Source organism: Triticum aestivum, chromosome 5D (assembly GCF_018294505.1).
Source record: "Triticum aestivum cultivar Chinese Spring chromosome 5D, IWGSC CS RefSeq v2.1, whole genome shotgun sequence".
Classification (NCBI taxonomy): Eukaryota; Viridiplantae; Streptophyta; class Magnoliopsida; order Poales; family Poaceae; genus Triticum; species Triticum aestivum.
In genome coordinates, this window is record NC_057808.1 from 347,518,864 (window position 1) to 347,542,033 (window position 23,170).

At 49.2% G+C, this 23,170-nt stretch overlaps 1 long non-coding RNA gene across 1 annotated transcript; it reads left to right on the forward strand.

The window, feature by feature from the left end:
* The first annotated feature begins 24 nt into the window (after positions 1-24).
* Positions 25-2,854, forward strand: LOC123121659 (uncharacterized). The gene is made up of 2 exons (XR_006459816.1): positions 25-2,607; positions 2,731-2,854. It is a non-coding gene; the product is annotated as an uncharacterized lncRNA (long non-coding RNA).
* The last annotated feature ends 20,316 nt before the right edge of the window (positions 2,855-23,170 follow it).

Genomic DNA, 23,170 nt, shown 5'->3' on the forward strand with positions numbered 1-23,170 from the left:
AAAAAAACTGCCCACGGCCTCTCGTCTCTCTCAATCAATTACCACCCCCGATCTCTCCTCTCTCTCTCCCTCGCACACGAACAGGTTGCGCCGCCACCGTCGTCGTTTCGTTTGGCTCCCACCTCCTCATGGCGCAGTCCATGCCCACCCCGTTGGAATGTCGCCTCCGTCTCCGTTTAGCCGTCGATGTCCTCCATCTCTTGTCTTCCGTCTGAAAGGCCAACAGAGAGCATCTATTTCTGGGGGCGGCCACGAGATCCATCACCAGATCGGTGGCGCACCGCACCCCTCAAGCATGTATCCAATTTTTATCTGGAGTCCTTGGGCGGGCCGCTGCCAGATCTGCCACGCTCGTGTACACTATAGCGATGCAGCGGTGAGCAACAGAAGCAACAGAGAGTTTCGGGCACCGCTGGCGATGTCGTCGTCATGGAACATGTTGGGGCTGGAGGTGATCTACTAGGTCATCGATTAGGTGGACCGCCTTCTTCGCCCGGTCGTTCAGCATCTACCTGCAGGTCATCCTCAACTACAAGTGCAAGAGGTGCTCCTTCAATCCCTTCCGTTTGTCCTTGGCTATATAGTGTTCTTGGGCTAAATCTGTTTGACCAGCTGTTTGCTTGTTCCTCAGTCTGTGCATGAGGATTCACTTAATCTTTTCCACACAAAAGAGTCTTTGCTTCCTTTTTCATGTATACGTGTCTTGATTTTGGAAATAAAATCTTCATATTGATGGACGGACCTGAGAAATTTGTCCAGTACAGTGTCAAATATTTATAAACTGCAGTTTTCTTTGAGCTGATGATGAATTGTATCTTCGGGCAGCTGGAAATTGTAGGAATTGCCTTGATTGCTTTCCTCCTATGGCAAGATAATGGCCCTGTTTACAGGAGGGTGGCATGTATGGAAAGTATCGGGAAAACAAAAGGTATTTAGTACCGAGTAAAATGAACATTGGCATATAGTAGAAAATGTGGTGTATATACGCACTGCAGTTGGTTGTGGTGCTTATAAACTATTTAATTTATGCTCTGTTGTCCATCTTATCATGATTGTTGTATATCAATTCCTGCACTTATGGCTAAATAAAAATCATGACTGGAAAGAAGACTCAAGGAATAAGAACAGACCATTAGGATATTTGGATCAGATCAAAACCAAAAAATCGTCACAAAACCGAAGATATTTGGATCAGACCATTAAGAGTTTTGGTGGTTTCCACAACTGTATGAAAAATTGGAATTTAAATTTTGGACCCATCAAGATTTGTACTTGTGGCAGTATGGTCTGATTGTGTTTATTTTAGTAACCACATCGTCCACAACACGGCTTTTCATAGGTATTGCTTTCCCTTGCCCATTCCGATAATTAATTAAGCTTTATCCTAAAAGCCAATTTTATCATTCAACCCTTAAGAAATGTGTTATGCACAGAGAAGTGGCCTTCAAGTGTGAAGTCAGATACAAACTAACACATGTTGATGCAGTTGTTACCACATACACACTCTTAGTTATTTTCCTATCTGACCAAATGATATCTACTCTTTGTCCAGTTCTTGCAAAAAGGAATGGATTATTGAATGTTTGCCACTCCATGGTATGCTTGATTGTTGTGTGCTTTTTTGAGCAAATTGGATAATTTGTGGAAAATCTGAATTTTATATGACGGTCTGAACTTTCTTTGTGCATGATTGTTGATAAATTATTTTATCTGAGATTTGCTAAGCCAAATTTAGGTGAGCATAGCATTCCAGCACATCAAGACAAATGTATATTGTAGTATTTCCAAATTATCGATATGGGAGGTGACAAGAGTAGTGTTGTTAAGGGTGTTTTGTTCCCACTACGATTTGTGTTTCTGTTCTTAGACTTTTTGCATGTTTTGTAACGGTATTACAAAGCTTTCATCAAGGTCAATGCACACAGAGGTGACGCTGGAGCTGTCTTGCTCGAGGTTAATTTTATCCTACTTCGGCTCCATTGCGCAAAGATGAACAACAACCCAAGAAAATTCGGTGCAAAAGACAATAAAAGTAATAAGTTATCACCACTATGAGCCCCCCTTTGGTTAAAGATAACTTTACATAACAACGTTGCATGATAATTTGGGGTTTAATCCTAAGATACTCATTTTTTATGTGATATAAAGTGTTTCATCGTCCCTTTAGCCTAATAACACACTATCTCACTGAAGGTTTCTTCTGTGCTTTCTAATTAATGGAGTGACTGTCGAGATTTGAATAGCGAATGTTTTCAATGTTTGAACGCCACAATCTCCGTGGAAGGCATACATATAGAACAATTGTTTTATTTTATTAAGCTGAAGCATGTCAAAGATTATTTAGTTACTTTGATGGAAAAAAACATTGTATTCACTTAGTACTCAACATAACAGAAATTATGTTGAACTTCCTATCATTGAAACATGAGATTTTCCACTGAAAGTTTATTTATGTGTCCTACAACAACTTTCATTAGCATCTAATCCTCCATCCTATCTTTTTGTTCTGTTATTCGTTGAGGAGTTCTGTGGGGGTCGTTAGTCTATTGGAGAATGTGGGAGAGAGAGAGCAAGGCTGTTCTTCTTAAGTTGCTTGCACGTTTGTAGGTTAGCCCCATATCTTTGTACAAGTTAATCCGTGCTCTCTCACATCAACTTCTTTTTGTTTGATGGATAAATCTTCATTCATTAAACAGCTCTTTATGAACTAACAAACATATAATCTTGTAGGTACCTTCATGGCACGAGATGGACAATTTCAATCCACCCTTTATTCCAAATTGTCTTACTGATTCATGCTAAGCAACTATGAAAACTTCTGGATGACCCTTTTTTATATATTGTGTTTGATGTATCTACATTTCAGAAACCTAGATCATGAATGTGGATGGAAGCAAATCGCTTAAATTGCAAAATAAAGAATGCATTATACAAAGTATACAAGTTGCTTTGTATCACTAACAAGAGCCAAAATAGACGGGCGCAGCAACACGCGCCATCAATGATCTAGTACAACAGATGAAACACCCGTGCAGCTGTCCCAATCTCGGACACGGCGTTGCATAGGGAAAAAAATTATATGAGACTAGGTCTCACGGTTAGCAGGTGAGACCTGCCTTGATGGATGACACGTGGCATTCACAAATCTCCCCCCCCCCCCCCCCCGATTTTAAGTGGGGGTAGATGCTTTGTGATTTGTGAATGCCACGTGTCATCCATCAGGATGGGTCTCGCGTGAGACCTGGTTTCATAGAATTCTTTTCCTTGCATAGATGATGGAAATCCTACTGATGGTCTCGGCGACTTCTTTGCGACGGCGGCAAAACAGATCGTATCCCTACTTTCTCTTCATTGACTTAAATCTCACGGATTGTAAAATCTGAACCGATGAACTCGAAGTTGATGCCGATCCTTCCGAGCTAAGTCTTTCTTATCCGGAAAATTGCAAACTTCTCGATCCTTGGAAGGGATCCCTCCAAGATCTCAACATCACCGTGCGCAGGCCCCACGGTGGGCGCCAACTGTCGTGGTTTTGTCACGGCAGATGTCCTTAGTGTCAGGACTTAATCGCGAGGCCAACGCATCTATGTGGTAGCTTGAGAGGGGTTGAGCGGAGTCGAGAGACGCAACACAAGACAAGGATTTAGACCCTACATGCTGTTTGAGGCTAGGTCTCATTATCCGGTAACAACCCTACATGCTGTTTGAGGCTAGGTCTCATTATAATCACGAGAGAGTCGCCGGTAAACCGGCTCTTTGTGTCTAGCCCTAGAGATTGTTTCTTTTTTGCTTGTCCCTCTTTGGGGAGCCCTGCCCCTCCTTATATATGTTGAAGGGGCGGGTTACATGACTAGTCCTAGTATGATTAGGATTACTCTATTACAAGTGGAGTCCTAGTCTTGTTTCCTTTATAAGGGAATATTCCTTATGCCTTTCCTTGTAAACCGGCCCACCATAGTATGAACTGGCCTTCTGGGCCTTGGGCCTTGTCATCCGTTTGTCCCACCCGCCGGGTTACCAGTGAGTCATAATGTTCAGGCAGGTTACTTGTAAACCGTCTGGTCAGGGCGGGTCGCCAGTGAATCGCCAAGTGTCAACCGGGTCTCAAGTAAACCGCCAAGTCCGGCCGGGTTATACTTCCGGCCGGGTTACGCCGCGGGGTATATCCCCGACAGTTGGGATTCCCTTGGTGCTTGGCATCTTCATCTTGAGTTAAGCATAGTGGGGACCGCCATGAACTTGGCCAGAACAGGCCGGCCAAGTAGCGCGTGATAGGGGCTCTCAAGGTCCACCACCTCAAACCAGACTGGCTCTCGGCGGAAGTGATCTTTGTCTCCAAAGATGACGTCTATCTAGGTCTTGCCGATTGGTGAGCAGAAAAGGCCAGGGACTATGCCGTGGAATACAGTCCGACTGGGCTGAAGCTGCCTCTGCTTGATTCCTAACTTCTCCATAGTGTCACGGTATAGGATGTTGATGCTGCTGTCACCATCTATCAGCACTCGGGAGAAATGAGCAGCCCGTCTCTCTGTTGCGAAGGTGGCATCCAAGACCAGGGCATAAGAACCAGGAGAGGGCATCACCTCCGGGTGGTCAGCTCTGCTCCAACTGATAGGCTTCTCAGACCAATGCATGAACTCGGGGGCCTCTGATGCTACTGCATGTACTTCTTGTTGCCGCTGCCGTCTGCTGTGCTTATCGTCGGCCACGCTGGTGAACACGACATAAACTCCATGCTCTTCGGGATATTCATCTTGTATTGCGCCGACTGGCCGAACCGCCGGCTGCTGGGGAGGAGGTGGCGGCGGGCCGGCAGGCGGAGGAGGCAGGAGTCCATCGCCCTTGGCGATCCGGGTGAGCCAGTGGCACTTCCGAGTGGTGTGATTGGACGGCTTTGCACCGCTGTGAAACTTGCAGGGCCCATCGAGAGTCTGCTCGTATGAGAAGGCGGGCAACCAGTTGGGCTTTCCGCCCTTCTGACGCTTGGGAGGAGGTTGCCCTTCCGGCTGCTGGTCTTCGACTGTCGCCACCTGCCGGCTTGTGGAAGCCGGCTGTGGCGCCTTGCGCTTGTTGTCGTTTTGCTGCTGCCGCCGACTGGTGTCACTAGCCGGGGTCCGAGGAGCTTGAGGAGCCACTTTGTCGGATGCATCAACTTGAATCTCCGCCTTCATGGAGGAGTCGGTCGTGGCGTATTTGTCCGCTATGATCAACAACTCGTCGAGGGTGGCCGGCTCATCGCAGAGAAGTTTGTGCTTGAGCAGAGTGCCCTCTCTGCACCCGGCTGTGAAGTACTCAATAGCCTGCACCTCGTGCACGCCCTCGCAGGAGTTGCGCAGATCAGCCTAACGCGTGAGGTAGTCGCGAGTCGACTCGTTGGGGCCTTGGACGCACAAGGAGAGCTGGCGAGGCTTGGGCGGCCGCTTGTACATGCTGGTGAAGTTGCGGATGAAGGCTTTGGTGAAATCAACCCAGCTGTTGATGCTGCGGGGCTTCATGCTGTTCAGCCATGTCCGAGCGGTGCCTTGGAGCATGAGCGGAACATACTTCACGGCAACGCGCTTGTTGCCGTTTGCGATGCTGACGGCTGTGGAGTAGTCGACCAGCCAGTCTTCCGGCTTCACGGAGCCGGTGTACTTGGGCGTATCTCTTGGGAGTGTGAACCCTTTGGGGAAGGGCTCGTCACGGATGCGGGGGCCGAAACAGGGCGGGCCCAGCGCATCTTCTTCTTTTATCGCCAGGGATCGGTTGAGGCGATCGATCCGATGGCGGGCGTCATTTTCTCCGACTCCTTCTCGGGGGCCAAGGCGGTCGCCGAGTGTCGGGTGATCAACAGGCGGTGGAGAAACGCGCCTGTCTCTGCGCTGGTGTGACGCCCCCGATTTGACCGTACACTAATCATGCACGCAAATGTGTACAATCAAGATCAGGGACTCACGGGAAGATATCACAACACAACTCTACAACATAAATAAGTCATACAAGCATCATAATACAAGCCATGGGCCTCGAGGGCTCAAATACAAGTGCTCGATCATAGACGAGTCAGCGGAAGCAACAATATCTGAGTACAGACATAAGTTAAACAAGTTTGCCTTAAGAAGGCTAGCACAAAAGTAGCAACGATCGAAGAGGCAAGGCCTCCTGCCTGGGACCTCCTAACTACTCCTCGAAGCCGAACTCCATGCAGAATCATCCTTGGGATCTCTAGCTCCTGGACTCCAGCACCTGGTTGCGACAACCAGGTATAGAAAGGGGAAAAGAGGGAGAAAAGCAACCGTGAGTACTCATCCAAAGTACTCGCAAGCAAGGAGCTACACTACATATGCATGGGTATATGTGTAAAGGGCCATATCAGTGGACTGAACTGCAGAATGCCAGAATAAGAGGGGGATAGCTAATCCTGTCGAAGACTATGCTTCTGGCCACCTCCATCTTGCAGCATGTAGAAGAGAGTAGATGGTAAGTTCACCAAGTAGCATCGCATAGCATAATCCTACCCGGCGATCCCCTCCTCGTCGCCCTGTTAGAGAGCGATCACCGGGTTATATCTGACACTTGGAAGGGTGTGTTTTATTAAGTATCCAGTTCTAGTTGTCATAAGGTCAAGGTACAACTCCGGGTCGTCCTTTTACCGAGGGACACGGCTATTCGAATAGATAAACTTCCCTGCAGGGGTGCACCACATAACCCAACATGCTCGATCCCATTTGGCCGGACACACTTTTCTGGGTCATGTCCGGCCGCGGAAGATCAACACGTTGCAGCCCCACCTAGGCTCAACAGAGAGGTCAACACGCCGGTCTAAATCCTATGCGCGCAGGGGTCTGGGCCCATCGCCCATTGCACACTTGCACGTTGCGTACGCGGCCGGAAGCAGACCTAGCCTAGCAGGCGTTCCAGTCCAATCCGGCGCGCGTCGCTCCGTCGCTGACGTCAAGAAGAGCTTCGGCTGATACCACGACGTCGAGTGCCCATAACTGTTCCCGCTTAGTTGGTTAGTGCGTATAGACCAAATGGCCAGACTCAGATCAAATACCAAGATCTCGTTAAGCGTGTTAAGTATCCGCGAACGCCGACCAGGGCCAGGCCCACCTCTCTCCTAGGTGGTCTCAACCTGCCCTGTCGCTCCGCCATAAAGTAACAGTCGGGGGCCGTCAGGAACCCAGGCCCACCTCTACCGGGATGGAGCCACCTGTCCTTTCAGCCCCCTCATCAGAATCACTTGCGGGTACTCAACGAGCCGACCCGACTTTAGTCACCACATGTGTCACGTATATAAAGTATATAGTATATACCCGTGATCACCTCCCGAAGTGATCACGGCCCAGTAGTATAGCATGGCAGACGGACAAGAGTGTAGGGCCACTGATGGAACACTAGCATCCTATACTAAGCAGTAGGATGGTAGGTAAGGGTAACAACTGTATCAACAATGACAGACTATGCAGCAGAATAGGATTATCGAAAGCAGTAACATGCTACACTACTCTAATGCAAGCAGTAGAGAGAAGAATAGGCGATATCTGGTGATCAAGGGGGGGCTTGCCTGGTTGCTCTGGCAAGGAGGGTTCGTCGTCGATGTAATCGATCACAGGGGTACTGGCATCGGTCTCAGGGTCTACCGGAAAGAAGTAACGAAGGGGGAACACAATAAATAACAGAGCAATAAAAGCATCACAAAGCATAACATGACAAACACGGTGCTAGATGTGCCCTAACGCGGTAGTAGGTGATATCGGCAAAGGGGGAAAACATCCAGGAAAGTATTACCAGTGTTTCGCGTTTTCGGACAGATGAACCGGAGGAGGAAAGTTGCGTGTTTGCTATGCTAGGGATGTGTGGCGGGCGAACGGGCTGCGTATCCGGATCCGTCTCGTCGTTCTGAGCAACTTTCATGTACAAAGTTTTTCCATCCGAGCTACGGTTTATTTTATATTAAATTTTAAAGATTTAAATCATTTTTAGAATTTAATAAATTAATTTAATTCGAAATTTAATTAATGCATCAGCATGACGTCAGCAGTCAACGTTGACCGTTGACCTGGTCAACCTGACAGGTGGGTCCCACCTATCAGGGGCTGTTAGCTAATTAACAGTAGTTAATTAGGTTAATTAGTTATTAGGTTAATTAATTAGGCTTAATTAGATTAATTAACAGGATTAATTAAGTAAATTAATTATCTTAATTAATTAATTATATTATTTTTATTTATTTTTATTCTTCTATTTTTTTCTTTTCGTTCCGGGGGTGGGCCCCATATGTCATAGGCCTAAGCGCCTTAGCGGGCGCACGCTTACGGGCGCCGGGTGGATCGGGCGACGAGCGCCAGCCCGACAAGGCGCCGCGGGCAGCGGGCGAAGGAGCGGGCCCACGGCCTGGCTCCGACGGCCGGAGCAGGGTGGCGCGGTTGGCGGAGAGGACCGCCGCAGCGGATGGCAGACGCAGCGGGAGTGGGATGAGGCCCCGGACGACGACGGCGACCCGGGCGGACGTGGCCAGGTGCCGCGGGGCAGAGACGGCGGCGGGTGTAGGCAGCAGGGGGCGACGGGCGCCGTGGCTGCGGCTAGTTGGCGCGGGCCGCGCGCGGGGGCGCACAGGAGCGTGTGGGCACGCGCTGGGTCGAGCAGGGGCGAACGGGGTGCGGGCACGGTGACGTGCAGCAGAGAGGGGGAGGAGAGGAGAGAGAGGCCGTGGCCTCACCGGCGTTGTAGAGGCGAGGGTCGGCGAGGCTCGGTGGAGTCTTTGGGGAGGAGGACGGGGACGACGGCGACGTAGAGGAGGAGGTCCGGCGTAGGCGAGCGGCGAGGAGTGGGGCGTCGGGGGCATCGGCTGACCCGACCGGATCCACACGGGGCGAAGGGTTGAGGAGGCGGGCGCCGGCGATGGCGGGGTGGCGCCATGCGGTGTCGGCAAGGTGGCGGCGGGGTTTGCGCGGCGACGGGCGACGCGGTCGGCCCCGATCCAGATTGAATCGGGAGGAGGAGCGAGGGGAGAGGGGTCAACAGTGACGGCGATCCGGTGCGGTGGCGTCGACGAGGGTGGGGGCGTGGTTGCGCCGATCTGGATCGTGGGGGAAAGAGGGAGGAGAGGGGATGAGTGGGGAGGGAACCGCTAGGGTTCCTGTCGCCCATGGGGATAAGGGAGCGATGGGGGCGGCTGTGCGTGCGGGCTGTTGGGTTGGATGCCCAGTTGGGCCAAATGGCAGAAGGGGAGGGGGAAGGCTCGGGGTTTTCTTTCTTTTCTTTTTCTTTGTTTTCTATTGTTTTCAACTTCTCTTTGTATTTAGTTTCTAAACCATTTTAGTCTTAATAAAAACAAAACTTGCTCCACAATTAGTATAGTAATATAGGCTACTGTTACAAAAAAGGTTCGGGGGCAAATTACATAGTTTGGAGATTTCTAACATTTTGAAAATGCATTTTAATAAATAATTGATCCATGTTTTAAATATTTTAGGCCACTTAATTACTTTACAAAAAGTTTATTTCACCACTATAATTGCCTACGGATTATTTACCACCTTTTGAACATTTTAGTTTGACATTTGAAAACTTTTATAGTTTGGCTTTATTTTAAATTTTAATTCGAACGAGTTTTGAATCATCGTGAGATTAACAACAGTAATCGTGGTGATGTGGCATAATTAGTAGAGGGTTACTGTAGCTTAATTATCCGGGCGTCACAATTCTCCTCCACTACAAGAAATCTCGTCCCGAGATTTAGGAGCGAGAGTAAGGGGGAAGGGATTTGGGTACGAAATTCTAACGGATCTTCTCGAAGAAGTCAATCCCTTTCGTTGATGTCTTCTATTCTTTATTCCAGTGCATCATGATGAAGTTGTCGTCCTTTCTTCGGGAACTCCATCGTACTTACGAATAGGTAAGGGGCAGCTCTACAACGATAGAGTGTTATAAGGGAAAATCATCGGGGGGGTATCCCAAGAATGAACACATGAGTATCTCTCGAGTTGAACAAATGAAACACATAGAGAGCAAAGTAAGAAGGTACCATTAGAAGTTTCAAGCGGATAGACCATCGTCGTTGCCCGAAACAGCGCGTGAAAGGGGTTCAGAGCAACGAGAATTAGTTTTGTGTCTGATAATAGAATCGACGATCTCTCGGAAGGTGGCTCGTGAATTACCTACGAGGCCACGTGCGGGGAATATCTTTGGGAACAGGGGGTGTACAGGAGAGTCGGGTTTCGATCCTGTGGAACTGTGGTTTATGGGCCCACCATGTGGGTAAAAGTAGAAGGAGCGGTGGCAACATGCACGATCAAGATAGGAAGGCATGTCAGTGGGTAGCATGTCAGTTATGTCGGCAACAACGTCGGTACCAAGGGCGAGGGACGAAGAGAACCATTTTCCTGCTCGTTGAACGAGGCGGACCAATAGGCAAAGTTCTCGTCCATCGGTGGTTACCGGAATGTCATCAACAATCGTAACAGGGTCTGACTGACTAGGTTGTACGCCGAGGTGTTTTCATAAGCAGGAAAATATTACTGCTTAGATCATATTGATCACAAGAAAGGTTAAACCAAACAATGGAAAGGAAAAATATGATTATCAGATTAAACAGAACAATGGAAAGGAAAATGTGTTAAAACACATATTCCAGGGGTATATCCTTCCCACGGACAGGTAGGGCATGATATCCATGACAGGATATAAAGTAGAAAATCATTTAGGTAAGGGGAGATATATTTAATGACATTACCCATACAACAGTGTTTGAATAATTGAGCAAGAAACGTTTAGCATTGGGCTTCAAATGTTCTTGTTGAAAATCACAGTACCACAGACATGCTTCGAGATAGCATTGATATGGTCATCAAGGAAGGGTCAGATTTTGGATTCGAAAAGGATCCATCAAGAACAACTTATAGAATAAGTCTTAAAATTTCCTCACGGAAGAATGACTAACCTTGCCAAAAGGAAACTATAAAAATAGGTCATCCGGCCAGGTGTGCTAGGCATGACATCACCTTACCGGGTCATATAAAGACCAATGTTATAACTCTTGGAAATGTGTTCCAACCATCATATCTGACCGAGATTCAGATCTGATTGGTGTGAGGATACCTCAGGCTCAGGAACCTGAGATAAAAAGGTGCGACACGAATTGACGAGAAGTCGGCATAAGATTCTCGGGAAATGAACTATGGAAGTGAGTTCCGAAACAAGAGTTCATCAGTAAACCAAGGAGAGGATGAGGAGGTGGCTGATGGACTCAGCGACAAATCATCGAGATTTCCAAGGGATGGATTTCCACAATTATGTGAACAAGGAGATAACATTTATCAGATCAAATGGTATAATGATGTATGCTCGAGGAAAACATACACAATTAAACATTGGTTGAAAGGTGCACCCGAAATATGGGGTTAGGTAGCATGATCAATGTTAGAATGGTGGTTCAGCAACCGATAGGCTAAGAATGAATTATCGATCAATTAACTTCAAAGCAATAGGGTTGCTAGATGTGCAGAATCCAAACAACACCGTCCACTTGTGGGTACCCCGGTTGGAATCAACACGAGGACCAAGAAAGAATGGTGATGGTGAGAAGTATCATTATAGTAAGAATTCTTAAGAGGTGGAGCAATCCTCACAACATTCTTGACATCAAAGATGGTAATACTCCGCAGTAGAACTTAACATAGGTTGGATAGCAGGGAAGTCAAGATACAACACAAAATATGAATAAGTTTGTGTTGGGGGGAAGGCAAGAATGTTGTCGATGATAACACAATTCATCGAGGGGCAAGGATGGTATTTCTCATCCTGAATTTCGGCACGCAACTTGGAAGAAGTCAAATTGTTGACAATGATCACGACAAATTTGTCGAGAGGTTTTCAAGAAGATGAAATTGATCGACGATGACATCAAGTCAAAGGAATGATGAAAGCGAAAGGTTATTGGAACCACGGGTAGGGCACAAACTCGAAATCAAGTTTGCTGTTCAAGGAGAAGTGATATGACGAGGAAGATCGACGCAAGATTAGCTCACTGTCGAATTTGTGCGCTGGGAAGGTCCAGGTAGCACAGTTAAAACCGGCACGATAATGACATAGCCGAGCATGCTAGGAATGACTTGAAGGATTATTAAACTCGTACGCAACAAAAATTACTTAGAGTTATTGAATCGGAGTGCGGAATTGATTCACTTATCGGTGTCCTTGAGGGGTTCTAACAACTCAGAACCCGTTGGGAAAAAATGGAATCGGCAAGAATATTAGTTGATGAAGAACTCATAAGAAGTTAAGTAGTTCCTTGGCATTCTCGAGATACCAGGGGGGTAATACTCGACGACAGACCAAAGTAGAGGTTGGACGGGGGTATTACTCTGCAGAGGATAAGTGCTTAAACTTGCACGAGAAATGGTATTTAAAGGAGAACATGGTCGGAACCACGATTGCAAAAGGATCGATACACAGATACTAGACGATATCATATCAAGGAAATAGTTATTATTACAAGAAGCTTCTATGATAGGATCTACATCGTGTCCATGGGCATGAACACAAAGTTCAAGGTCGACTCCCACTTCTTCAATGTCTAACCTATCATTTACTTCTCGTCTTCGAAGAAGTTGTAGAGCAGAAAATTATCTGGTAAAACACCAGAATGGTATGACTTGTGTAAACTTTCGGGTGCATACGGTTTTAGGGAAGGTATAGGCTCAACCCATCGGGGCATCTTAGAAACATATACTACAAAGTTCAGAAGTAAATAACTCAAGCTCGAAAGCAGAGCATCGTTGGCCATATCAAAGAATAGGATTTAGCAATGGCATTGTGTATCAGGGAAAGAACTTCTCGAGGTTTTTGTGTACAAAGGACACTGTCGGATGAAAATTCCACAAAGGATCTGACGGTCCATAACGGAGTTGATGTGAGCATTTGCACACCACCAATGGAAGAAACAATGCAAAGGTATTTAATTATAGAAACAACTGACTACATCAAAGCTCAAAGGCAAAGGAATTAAGATTTCCAAATCAAGGGATCAGAAGAAATCGTTCTGATCGAAAATGAATAAGTTCAATAGACTTTAAAAGCACAACCGATCAAGGCATTGATTGGTCAAGAACCAGCTCATATCCAAATGACGTCTGAGCCGAAAGGATAATCCTAGGATTCGACTGATGATTGTGAACATTCACAACTTATTGAATCAATGGACTCAAGAATGGTAGTGACAAGGGATGCCAATAGGATTACTATACTTATGGGATTAACCATAATGCAAGCAAGCAAGAATTTCAAAAGCAATAAGCTGCTAAGGATTTTCGGAAGATCGAATATTATTTTGAAGAACTTAGTGAAACACACAAACAACTAGGGATGGGCGGATACTCGGTAAGTGCGACAAATTATCCGTAGGGGTGTTTATGTGGATAATGAACTGCAAGGCAGTAGGCACAAAGTATTCTCGGAACAATAGAGAGAATTTCTGAGGTATCTTGTAATAACAAGATCAATGGGATTGAAATGGCAAGTGTATGTAGTTATCCATAATGATATAACAATGGTAGGGAATTTTGCAAAGGCGGTGGGCGCAAGTGTCTCGAGAGAACATCGGAGATTATCTTCGGAATCTTCTAGTGCAGCAGGCGATCATCTGTAATAAGGGGCTCTCCGGGAGAAAGTATTATCGAGAACCTAGAGTCAGAGTTAGTAAAATCGTTTAACCCGAATAGAAGAGATGTCAGAGTCCCGGAGTACAGGTCGAGGAATAAAAGATCCTAATACCACCCAATGGCGACGTGGGCCCGTAAGCCACATAGCCAAGTTAGTAAAACAGTTTTGGATGACTAGACTCAACTTCGGCCAAGGAGTTTGGAAGGGGGATACCTACAGGCAGTTGGCTCTGATACCAACTTGTGACGCCCCCGATTTGACCGTACACTAATCATGCACACAAATGTGTACGATCAAGATCAGGGACTCACGGGAAGATATCACAACACAACTCTACAACATTAATAAGTCATACAAGCATCATAATACAAGCCAGGGGCCTCGAGGGCTCGAATACAAGTGCTCGATCATAGACGAGTCAGCGGAAGCAACAATATCTGAGTACAGACATAAGTTAAACAAGTTTGCCTTAAGAAGGCTAGCACAAAAGTAGCAACGATCGAAGAGGCAAGGCCTCCTGCCTGGGACCTCCTAACTACTCCTCGAAGCCGAACTCCATGCAGAATCATCCTTGGGATCTCTAGCTCCTGGACTCCAGCACCTGGTTGCGACAACCAGGTATAGAAAGGGGAAAAGAGGGAGAAAAGCAACCGTGAGTACTCATCCAAAGTACTCGCAAGCAAGGAGCTACACTACATATGCATGGGTATATGTGTAAAGGGCCATATCAGTGGACTGAACTGCAGAATGCCAGAATAAGAGGGGGATAGCTAATCCTGTCGAAGACTACGCTTCTGGCCACCTCCATCTTGCAGCATGTAGAAGAGAGTAGATGGTAAGTTCACCAAGTAGCATCGCATAGCATAATCCTACCCGGCGATCCCCTCCTCGTCGCCCTGTTAGAGAGCGATCACCGGGTTATATCTGGCACTTGGAAGGGTGTGTTTTATTAAGTATCCAGTTCTAGTTGTCATAAGGTCAAGGTACAACTCCGGGTCGTCCTTTTACCGAGGGACACGGCTATTCGAATAGATAAACTTCCCTGCAGGGGTGCACCACATAACCCAACACGCTCGATCCCATTTGGCCGGACACACTTTTCTGGGTCATGCCCGGCCACGGAAGATCAACACGTCGCAGCCCCACCTAGGCTCAACAGAGAGGTCAACACGCCGGTCTAAATCCTATGCGCGCAGGGGTCTGGGCCCATCGCCCATTGCACACCTGCACGTTGCGTACGCGGCCGGAAGCAGACCTAGCCTAGCAGGCATTCCAGTCCAATCCGGCGCGCGCCGCTCCGTCGCTGACGTCAAGAAGAGCTTCGGCTGATACCACGACGTCGAGTGCCCATAACTGTTCCCGCGTAGTTGGTTAGTGCGTATAGACCAAATGGCCAGACTCAGATCAAATACCAAGATCTCGTTAAGCGTGTTAAGTATCCGCGAACGCCGACCAGGGCCAGGCCCACCTCTCTCCTAGGTGGTCTCAACCTGCCCTGTCGCTCCGCCACAAAGTAACAGTCGGGGGCCGTCAGGAACCCAGGCCCACCTCTACCGGGATGGAGCCACCTGTCCTTTCAGCCCCCTCATCAGAATCACTTGCGGGTACTCAACGAGCCGACCCGACTTTAGTCACCACATGTGTCACGTATATAAAGTATATAGTATATACCCGTGATCACCTCCCGAAGTGATCACGGCCCAGTAGTATAGCATGGCAGACGGACAAGAGTGTAGGGCCACTGATGGAACACTAGCATCCTATACTAAGCAGTAGGATGGTAGGTAAGGGTAACAACTGTATCAACAATGACAGACTATGCAGCAGAATAGGATTATCGAAAGCAGTAACATGCTACACTACTCTAATGCAAGCAGTAGAGAGAAGAATAGGCGATATCTGGTGATCAAGGGGGGGCTTGCCTGGTTGCTCTGGCAAGGAGGGTTCGTCGTCGATGTAGTCGATCACAGGGGTACTGGCATCGGTCTCAGGGTCTACCGGAAAGAAGTAACGAAGGGGGAACACAATAAATAACAGAGCAATAAAAGCATCACAAAGCATAACATGACAAACACGGTGCTAGATGTGCCCTAACGCGGTAGTAGGTGATATCGGCAAAGGGGGAAAACATCCAGGAAAGTATTACCGGTGTTTCGCGTTTTCGGACAGATGAACCGGAGGGGGAAAGTTGTGTGTTTGCTATGCTAGGGATGTGTGGCGGGCGAACGGGCTGCGTATCCGGATCCGTCTCGTCGTTCTGAGCAACTTTCATGTACAAAGTTTTTCCATCCGAGCTACGGTTTATTTTATATTAAATTTTAAAGATTTAAATCATTTTTAGAATTTAATAAATTAATTTAATTCGAAATTTCATTAATGCATCAGCATGACGTCAGCAGTCAACGTTGACCGTTGACCTGGTCAACCTGACAGGTGGGTCCCACCTATCAGGGGCTGTTAGCTAATTAACAGTAGTTAATTAGGTTAATTAGTTATTAGGTTAATTAATTAGGCTTAATTAGATTAATTAACAGGATTAATTAAGTAAATTAATTATCTTAATTAATTTATTATATTATTTTTATTTATTTTTATTCTTCTATTTTTTTCTTTTTGTTCCGGGGGTGGGCCCCATATGTCATAGGCCTAAGCGCCTTAGCGGGCGCACGGTTACGGGCGCCGGGTGGATCGGGCGACGAGCGCCAGCCCGACAAGGCGTCGCGGGCAGCGGGCGAAGGAGCGGGCGCACGGCCTGGCTCCGACGGCCGGAGCAGGGTGGCGCGGTTGGCGGAGAGGACCGCCGCAGCGGACGACAAACGCAGCGGGAGTGGGATGAGGCCCCGGACGACGACGGCGACCCGGGCGGACGTGGCCAGGTGCCGCGGGGCAGAGACGGCGGCGGGTGTAGGCAGCAGGGGGCGACGGGCGCCGTGGCTGCGGCTGGTTGGCGCGGGTCGCGCGCGGGGGCGCACAGGAGCGCGTGGGCGCGCGCTGGGTCGACCAGGGGCGAACGGGGTGCGGGCACGGTGACGTGCAACAGAGCGGGGGAGGAGAGGAGAGGGAGGCCGTGGCCTCACCGGCGTTTCAGAGGCGAGGGTCGGCGAGGCCCGGTGGAGTCTTTGGGGAAGAGGACGGGGACGACGGCGACGTAGAGGAGGAGGTCCGGCGTAGGCGAGCGGCGAGGAGTGGGGCGTCGGGGGCATCGGCTGACCCGACCGGATCCACACGGGGCGAAGGGTTGAGGAGGCGGGCGCCGGCGATGGCGGGGTGGCTCCGTGCGGTGTCGGCAAGGTGGTGGCGGGGTTTGCGCGGCGACGGGCGACGCAGTCGGCCCCGATCCAGATTGGATCGGGAGGAGGAGCGAGGGGAGAGGGGTCAACAGTGACGGCGATCCGGTGCGGTGGCGTCGACGAGGGTGGGGGCGTGGTCGCGCCGATCTGGATCGTGGGGGAAAGAGGGAGGAGAGGGGATGAGTGGGGAGGGAACCGCTAGGGTTCCTGTCGCCCATGGGGATAAGGGAGCGATGGGGGCGGCTGGGCCTGCGGGCTGTTGGGTTGGATGCCCAGTTGGGCCAAATGGCAGAAGGGGAGGGGGAAGGCTCGGGGTTTTCTTTATTTTCTTTTTCTTTTTTTTCTTTTTTTTCAACTTCTGTTTGTATTTAGTTTCTAAACCATTTTAGTCTTAATAAAAACAAAACTTGCTCCACAATTAGTATAGTAATATATGCTACCGTTACAAAAAAAGGTTCGGGGGCAAATTACATAGTTTGGAGATTTTTAACATTTTGAAAATGCATTTTAATAAATAATTGATCCATGTTTTAATTATTTTAGGCCACTTAATTACTTTACAAAAAGTTGATTTCACCACTATAATTGCCTACGGATTATTTACCACCTTTTGAACATTTTAGTTTGACATTTGAAAACTTTTATAGTTTGGCTTTATTTTAAATTTTAATTCGAACGAGTTTTGAATCATCGTGAGATTAACAACAATAATCGTGGTGATGTGGCATAATTAGTAGAGGGTTACTGTAGCTTAATTATCCGGGCGTCACAGCTGGGGAGGCTGGTAGACGCCTGGTCGTTCCACCGCTCGCGGGCGGCCGTCTCGATCGCGCTCGATGGTGATGTACGTCCGGCTGCGGCTTGCAGCCGGCTCCTTGTCTCGTCGTCCGCGGGCGCCACCAGTCGGCGTCCGGGAGGTCGCGCCATGCTCTCGGCGGGGGGAGGGGGGCTGATTCTCAACCTGCAGGCCAGGCTCCGCCACTCGGCGACCGGCTTCTTGCTGCGTGGCGGCTGCATCAAGGAGCTGTTGTACGCGGCCCATCATGCAGCGACGCTCGTCGCCCTCCAAATGCTCCAGCTCTTCTATCACCGCCTGGGCAGCTCGTATGTTCTCCTGAGGCGTGGCGTAAGTCGGGTGATCGGCCCCCAGCATGCTGGTGATGGCAGCCTCGCGTTGCCGAACGGCGCCTATGCGACTGGGCTCGTCAGCAGCTGGCGTGCCACCAATGGCACGGTCGACCTCGCACTGGTAGGCCTCGGAAAGGCGCCTCATCGTGGCCAGCTTCTGAGCACTGTCATAGAGCGCCTTGCGATGCGCCTCCAGCGCCTCGCCGTCGGCGTCTTCGGGTAGGGGTGCGGCCAGGTCCCGCAATGCCGTCTACAGCGGATCCTGCCACCTCTACCAGAGTGCTCGCCATGGCTGATGACAAGCACCTCCGTGACGGTGCTTCCGCCACTGTCCGCGCGAGGAAGCGGTTTGTCGTAGACCACCACGTTGGTGGGGAATGCGTCGAGCGACGCCGTGTCGGAATCGACAAGCATCGGGTCGGTAGAACCAACCGACTCCAAGTCCACATCAGGCTCGCTGATGACGTGGAGCTGGTCGAGGAGGCTGACGAGGCGGCTCTCGGGGCCATCTATGCCCGCGTCGGATATGGGCTCGTCGGAGAGGTGAATCTCGCCAACAAGATCAGCGAGGCAGCTTGCCACGCAGACGACCTCCGCGTCGTGCAGCGCATCAGCCCAGACGGCGTCTGGCATGCCGGGCTGGCTGCGCTCGCCGGGAAGGAACAAGGTTCCCATCTAGAACAGGTCTCCGGACGACGGTGCACCTCGTCCCATGGTGGGCGCTAAATGTCGGGGGTTAGGTGCGACATATGCCAAGGGATGGCTTATCATGGTGGGAGCGAGTAGAACGTCGCCGGTGCCCGGAAGCGGGATGAGGCATAGACACGAACGTCGGCGTACTTTTCCCAGGTTCGGGGCTCTCCTAGGAGATAACACCCATAGTCCTGCTCTGCGGGGTCTCTGCATGATCACTAAGGCACTATTGAGTACAATGGTGCTCCTCGAGCTGTATGCTAGAGGTAGAAGAAAGCAGGGCCAACTCTCTCCTCTCTCTAGGTGTGAGTCTAGGTCTAATAGGTTGGGAACCCTTTGCATGGGTGCCCTGGGGGGTTTATATAGGCCTACCCCCAGGGGTACAATGGTAATCTAGCAGGGTGTAGGACCCGGCTGTCAGCGTCTCTGGCCACCGGCTGCTAGGGCCCGCCGCCTGATGGGCCCTGCCGACTGGTCTGGTACGGGGCCGACAGGCCGCTCCCGCCGCGCGCGGGTCTTGCCGGTTGCTTGTTACTGTAGCCGTAATGCTAATGGCGCATACTTGGACGGGAAGGCGTGGCTACAGTCCCGCCGTCTGGTGGAGATCACTGTAGCCACACCGTGTCTCATCTGGTTAATGGTGCACGGACTCCGGGGGAGGAGTGGGCCGCCTGCCAGAGGCCGGCCTCCCTCGGGTCCGACTGGTGAGGCTTCTGCCGCCTTCCGGGCTCTCGCTGCCTGGTAGGGCCCACCGCCTGCAGGCCATACCGATAGGCCGTCGTGGGAGCAGGGCTCCGCTTGACAGGAGTGACATCAAGGGTGGAGTGGCAACAGTGCCGCGTCGTGCGGAGATCTCTGCCTGTACGGGACACTGTGGCCGCGCCGTGCCCTGGATATGGGGGTGATGGGCTACACTATAGTCACATCCTGCCTTGTCTTCTTAATGGGGGCGCAGATTTTGAGGGCGTCATGGGCCGCCTGCTAGGAGTCAGCACGTCTCGGCGCCGTCTTCTGGTGCTAGGCCGTCTTCTGGCAGCCGGTCGTATGAGCCAGCCGGCCACCAGAAGGCGGCGCTTCATCCTTGATGCTTGAGGGGCGCAGCCGGCCCAATGTATTGAAATGCTCAGGGACTCGGGTTAGGCTACCCGTGGCCCATTACTCCGACAAGTTTGATTGTGTTGTGGCCCTCGAGATGCTCTCTGATGATTCTTTTAGCAGATCAATATATGGCCATTTGGTTTTGGAGATCAAAAGTTACTTGAGTGATAGGGTTGTTATTCCTGTCAAAATCCTTCGAGAACAAAATAGGGTTGCACATGGTTTAGCAAATTTTGGTAGATGTGGTGATAGTACAGCTTGTTGGCTGGGTCTGTCACCCCCATGCAGCAATTTAGTCGCTGAAGATTGTAACTCTATCGTTTTGGAATAAAAACCCTATGATTCACCGTAAAAAAAAGACAGCACCCTGACTATAAAGAAGGTTCTCCAAAAGCAACGCCTTAGGAAAGAAACAATGCACAAGCGTTGTCATTGCCCGATCAAAGATCGTAGGTTTCACCCTGGAGAAAGACCGTGTTTCCTAAAAAACAATGCCTTCAACAAGGTCATTGTCAGGCACAACCAATAAAGGCCACACGTTGGATTTTCACCCTGAAAATCACGACTCGGTACTCAAAGGAGCACCACCAACCAAGAAATCCTCCAATGCTGCCGTCCCCACTTGCGGAGGCTACTACTACAAGTCATGTACCACCAAGCTCACAGGAACTCGTTCCTGGTCTAGACGGGAACAACTCCCGCAAGCCAAGTCGGAACAACTGTCTGTGAAGTAAAGTCTTCATCGTATCCAATACCCTGCCTTCGCCACTTGCAAGTCCTCCAATCACGCCATGGCATTCTCCAAATGTGTTGATCCCTTGGAAATCTTGATCCAGACATGTCCCAAGATGTAAAAAAATCAGAACATCGCGATACCCCGATGAAGCTGATTATCCTGATGTTGTAGGTGCACACGACCGGTCCTTATCCAATCAAGGTATCCAAAGAGCATAAACGCCAGTCCTTGTTTTCCTTCGAAGGAGAAGCCCGAAACTCGCCGATGGGTAGATCAAAGAGGACTCCAGGGAGGGAGGAGGCCTCCACCACAGCGCCAAAGTGGTGCGAGCAAAGCCACAGACCGGATGCCACAGACTGTCAATGTCACGCACCAATGCGATTTGGCTAGCTGACGTCAAGGCCAAGCTTGTCCGGCCACTGCACACTCACGAATTTGGGCGGCGGGACACGACCAAGATCGAGACGGGGTCCCAGATTGGGCCCCCCACTGCCGTCGATGTGGCCACCATTCAGCGCATCTATGGGTAGCCTTGCAATGAGAGGGAGGCCACCCGCAAGCTGCGCTGACTGCCGGACTACCGCGCACCACAGGGCCATCTTCTTCGCGAGATCCACATGGGGTCAGAGGCCACTGCAGACTCATAGATTTGGGTGGCAGGACGCAACCAAGATCGGAATGGGGTCTCAGATCGCCGCCATGGGCAACCCTGCAACTCTGTTGGAAAAGGCAGTGCCTAGGAGGTGCTTAGGCACGCCTAGGCGCTAGGCAATGGCCAAACGCCTCGCCTAGGGCATAAGCGGAAGTCTAGGCAGGGGCAAGCAAGAAATTGTCTACTCGAGCGAGAAATCTTGCCATAGTACACTGTTATGACAAACATGCCATATTAAAATGGAGGTAGCTGGTAGTTAAATCATTAATGTGACCTAAATTAATATTGACACACATATAATATCACAAATACACTGCTACCTCTTGAGCACTGTGTTGGTTTTCCCTTGAAGAGGAAAGGGTGATGCAGCAAAGTAGCATAAGTATTTCTCTCAGTTTTAGAGAACCAAGGTATCAATCCAGTAGGAGGCCACACGCAAGTCCCTCGTACCTACACAAACAAATAAGAACCTTGCAACCAACGCGGTAAAGGGGTTGTCAATCCCTTCACGGCCACTTGCAAAAGTGATCTGATAGAGATGATAAGATAATATTTTTGGTACTTTTATGATAAAGATTAAAAGTAAAGATTGCAAAATAAATGGTGCCAGAAATAGCTCATTGACGGGAGATTAATATGATGGAGAATACACCTGGGGGCCATAGGTTTCACTAGTGGCTTCTCTCAAGATAGCATAAGTATTACGGTGGGTGAACAAATTACTGTCGAGCAATTGATAGAAAAGTGCATAATTATGAGAATATCTAGGCATGATCATGTATATAGGCATCACACCTGCGACAAGTAGACGGACTCCTGCCTGCATCTACTACTATTACTCCACACATCGACCGCTATCCAGCATGCATCTAGAGTATTAAGTTCATAAGAATAGAGTAACGCATTAGGTAAGATGACATGATGTAGAGGGATAAACTCAAGCAATATGATATAAACCCCATCTTTTTATCCTCGATGGCAACAATACAATACGTGTCGTTTCCCCTACTGTCACTGGGATCGAGCACCGCATGATTGAACCCAAAGCTAAGCACTTCTCCCATTGCAAGAAAGATCAATCTAGTAGGCCAAACCAAACTGATAATTCGAAGAGAGTTGCAAAGATAACCAATCATACATAAAAGAATTCAGAGAAGATTCAAATATTGTTCATAGATAATCTTGATCATAAACCCACAATTCATCGAATCTCGACAAACACACCGCAAAAAGAGTTACATCAAATAGATCTCCAAGAAGATCAAGGAGAACTTTGTATTGAGATCCGAAGAGAGAGAAGAAGCCATCTAGCTAATAACTATGGACCCAAAGGTCTGTGGTAAACTACTCACACATCATTGGAGAGGCTATGGTGTTGATGTAGAAGCCCTCCGTGATCGATGCCCCCTCCGGTAGAGCGCTGAAAAAGGCCCCAAGATGGGATCTCACGGGTACAGAAGGTTGCGGCGGTGGAATTAGGTTTTCGTGGTGCTCCCCGATGGTTTGGGGGTACGTAGGTATATATAGGAGGAAGAAGTAGGTCGGTGGAGCCACGAGGGGCCCAGGGTGGAGGGCGCGCCCAGGGGGTAGGCGCGCCCCCCTGCCTCGTGGCCTCCTCGTATGTTTCTTGACGTCCACTCCAAGTCCTCTGGATCATGTTTGTTCCAAAAATAACTCTCCCGAAGGTTTCATTCCGTTTGGACTCCGTTTGATATTCCTTTTCTGCGAAACACTGAAATAGGCAAAAAACAGCAATTTGCACTGGGCCTTGGGTTAATAGGTTAGTCCCAAAAATAATATGAAAGTGTATAATAAAGCCCATTAAACATCCAAAACAGAATATATAATAGCATGGCACAATAAAAAATTATAGATACGTTGGAGACGTATCATACACCCTGATAGTAAAAACTATATTGCCGCCTAGGC